The sequence below is a fragment of the Leptonychotes weddellii genome, chromosome 12 (assembly GCF_054177405.1).
Source record: "Leptonychotes weddellii isolate Sample4059 chromosome 12, ASM5417740v2, whole genome shotgun sequence".
NCBI lineage: Eukaryota > Metazoa > Chordata > Mammalia > Carnivora > Phocidae > Leptonychotes > Leptonychotes weddellii.
This window is the reverse complement of record NC_138380.1, coordinates 4,077,488-4,080,290: the sequence shown is the minus strand read 5'-3', so window position 1 is coordinate 4,080,290 and position 2,803 is coordinate 4,077,488. Positions and strand designations below refer to the sequence as shown.

The 2,803-nt window shown below is 54.9% G+C and overlaps 1 pseudogene; it reads right to left on the bottom strand.

Annotated features, from left to right (window-relative positions):
* Positions 1-987: 987 nt before the first annotated feature.
* LOC102737627 (small ribosomal subunit protein uS5 pseudogene) lies at positions 988-2,119 on the bottom strand (annotated as a pseudogene).
* Between the last annotated feature and the right edge of the window lie 684 nt (positions 2,120-2,803).

The following is a 2,803-nucleotide window of genomic DNA, read 5'->3' as shown; positions in this document are numbered from 1 at the left end:
CATTCTGGAAATACCACTCTCTCACTTGTTCAGTCTGAATTTTGCTGCTAGAGACCCAAATTGATTTTAAACCAGAATTCCTGGATCTCTTAGTCTGTTTCCTCACCTGCACAAAGGACCTATGGTGGGTGAATTCCTGAAGTCTGACCGAAATGATTCAAAGTGAGAAAAAACTGAGCAAGTACGGCAGAGTCTTGGCAGTCGTGGGGGTGACGGGGGTCTGCAGGCTGGCCCTGCCTTCTACTGTCCCGGAGCTTTTCGATTTCTTCCCATATGTCTCCTCTGAAACTAGGGGGCCTCTGAAAGCTCCCTGTGACTTATTCTGAAGCCCACAGGGGCTCCCCGGCAGCAGCCTGAGGAGGCCCAGGTTGGAAGAGGAGGCCGAGCAGCTGCACCAACACACACTTGCTGCTGGTGCGTTGGGGTCTTCCAAGGGCCCCTTCGGTAATTCAGTGCTCACAAAGGGCATGAGGGGACGTCACGAGGGGGACGGGGCAGCCCGCCTGCAACACGCAGGAAGGGGCTCAGGCGGAGGAGGCTTGTTAAGAATTCACCTTCCCAGGTCCCGTCTCTAGAGGCTCCGATTCAGCAGGCCCAGGATGGGGCCCAGCAATCTGTGTTTTTAATAAGCACTTGCTGTGTACTGAATTGTGATCTTCCCAAATTCATATGTTGAAGCCCTAAAGCCCCCATGTGTTGACTATTTGGAGATAGGGCTTTTACAGAAGCAATTAAGGATAAATCAGATAAAAAAAAGGTGGTGCCCTGATCTGATAGGATTAGTGGGCTTATGAGAAGGGGCAGGAGCTCGCTGGCTCTCCATCCCCCATGAGGACAGAGCAAGGGGGTCACTGTCTGAAAGCCAGGAGGACAGCTCTCCCCAGAAACCAAACTGGCCGGCTCCTTGATCTTGGACTTCCAGGCTTCACAACTGTGGGAAAGCCAATTTCTGATTTTTTTTTTTTTTTAAACTGGCTTGAATTCCCTTTATTTTTCTTGTATAAGACTAAGTGGCGGCCACAGCTGGAGCCCGGTCCTCCGCACGGGGCCTCGGGTGTGGGTCTTTACAAGCTGTCGGTGAATTCCTGATAGGGCGACGTGGTGGACAGGGTCTCTTTCCAGAGATATCTCCAGCGGCGAGACAGCTGTGGGTCTTGGGAACGGCATCAGAGTGGCCTTGGCAAAGTCGCCCAGCGGGACAGTACAGTCCCTGGCTGAGGGGCAGCAGCGGTCAGACCGCCCTCACCCGCGTGCCAGGGCCTCGGGGGGCGGGGACGGGATGCCCCGGCACGGAGACGCAGTGGCCGGTCACCTTGCATGGGACAGTGCGGGGCTTGTTGCTCTTGCTCCCCCAGTAGCCTCGCCGCACAGGATGCCGGAAAGCGTGGCCAGGATCACGGCCCCACCGAAGGCGGTGGCTGCCGCCTTGGAGCACCACCCAGACCGACGTGTCCGTTGTCGTCTCCGACGGCAACGAGTGCCTTGAGCCTGGTCCGATGTTCAGCAGGGGTCTGCTTTTGCACTGGCAGAGTCTTCGAAACCTCACCCCTGAGGGATGCCCCCAGGAAAGAATCAGTGATCTGAGATTCCCTGGTGGGCAGGGAGAAGAGATCGATCTCCTCCAGGGACTTGATCTTCACGTCCTTGACCAGGCGGCCCAGCTTGGTGACGGGGATACCCTCCTCGTCCTCAGCCTTGCCTCGGTGCGCTCTGTGGCCTGGCCCACAACCACGGCGAAGGCCATGACCCTGGGTGCTGCGGCCAAAGCCTCCCGTTCCAGGGCCCTGGGCCCTCCGCGCCCTCCCACAGCACCAGCCTCATTGGCTATTTGCCATTTTCTCGAAGAAGCCAGTTTCTGATGTTTAAGCCACCCTGTGCATGCTACTCTTTCATACAGCACTACAAGGGATTCTGATGCTGGGTCCTTCCATAGACAAAGAAACAAAGACGTCACAGCTGGGTATGTTGTTGGAATCAATATTTGAACCTGGGTCTGTTGGCTTCCGTAGCCCGGGTCATTCTGCCCTTTGTTGACCCAGCACCGGATTTGCCTTTAGAACCAGAGGTCACAGGAAGTAAGGGGCGTACCTTGGGCCCCCAGTGTGGGTGCTCGGTGCATGCTCTGCTCACACCAGCCTCACGCCCTTCTTCACAGTGGGCTTGTGCGGACGGTCCTGTCACCCCTGTTTAATAGATAAGCACATTGAGGGGCAGAGTAGGAAAAGTTGCCCAGCTAGAGAATGGCAGAGTCAGGCTGATTTGGACCCAAGACAGTCTTCCCGTTCCAGCATGTTAGTAGTCTCCATAAGGGCTCTTCCCCTGTGATGTCGCGGTGGGAGCCTGGGGCATGTGTGGGCACACAGCCGGGGGGCTTTTCTGAAGCTCTGAGACCCATCTGGAGGTGACATGCCTGAACTTACCAGATCCCTTTCATGTGTCTCTCTTCTCATTTCCTCCTGGCTTTGGAGAGAGACCAGAGACTGGCGTCTTCCCAGGGCCTTGGGCTTGGTCATATTTATCAAGGCTGCTCCCTGGATCTTCCTCCACGCTTGTTAGATTGTTCTTTTACCTTAAGATGGAGAGCCCATTCCGGGAAGGTACATATATTTTTTTCCAATTGATTTCTTGTCAAGACTAACAAGATCAATCAAATCATATGGCCAGTAAAACTGATTTAGCATTCATAAAGCCCCGTGACATCTCATATGTGCTGAGAATGAATGACGTGGAAGCAAAGCTGCTCTGCATCCCTTCCCTCCTGGTCACAGGAGGATGTCCTAGCCACACGCTCAGCTTCTGGGCT